The following is a 581-nucleotide window of genomic DNA, read 5'->3' as shown; positions in this document are numbered from 1 at the left end:
AACGGGCCGCCCGCCTCTCCTGGAGGAACTGCGGGAGGAAGAGCCGTCAGCCGCGGGCGTCCTAACAAACCTGCTCCGGGCTAGGCAAGGAGTCTCGGCCCAGAGGGGCGAGAGCAGTGCAACGAATACAACACGGGGGGCTGGCGTCGGACATACCCAGAGCCCCCTCCCAGTGAGGGAGCTTGCACCCCTGGGACCTCCACGGTCCTTCGGAGGGCAAGCTGCCCGCCCCAGCACGGATCCTGCCAGCACACGGCCGTTCCCCCCACTCCAGAAACGTGCCCTCTTCCTCGGGGCCAGGTCTCTTCCAAGATAAACTGCACCCAAATAACACCGCCATCATCAGAGGAGCGGGATGAGCCCTGCCCAGTTTTAATTGCTTCTCCATGCCCTATTTTAAGGCTCTCCAATTAAGTGGAGAGACACTCCCGGGACTGCCATCTCTGACCCACCAGCAAGCCTGAAAGTTCACTTTTATCTTTCCCTGCAGGAACCGCAAGTCACCCTCTGCGCTGACCTGCATCTCCGCTTCCGAAGCGAGAAGACTCGGCAGGGGGACAACGGGCGACCCCCCCTGCCCC

General features: G+C 62.1%; 1 protein-coding gene across 1 annotated transcript in view; it reads right to left on the bottom strand.

Annotated features, from left to right (window-relative positions):
* Window positions 1-581, bottom strand: part of LOC104622153 (maestro heat-like repeat-containing protein family member 1) — a gene marked incomplete at both ends in the record, with an annotated part of 11,688 nt that overhangs the window by 1,199 nt on the left and 9,908 nt on the right.

The sequence above is a fragment of the Phaethon lepturus genome, unplaced genomic scaffold (genome assembly GCF_000687285.1).
Source record: "Phaethon lepturus isolate BGI_N335 unplaced genomic scaffold, ASM68728v1 scaffold25110, whole genome shotgun sequence".
Lineage (NCBI taxonomy): Eukaryota > Metazoa > Chordata > Aves > Phaethontiformes > Phaethontidae > Phaethon > Phaethon lepturus.
The sequence above is the reverse complement of the archived record's forward strand: the minus strand, read 5'-3'. Positions and strand labels throughout refer to the sequence as shown.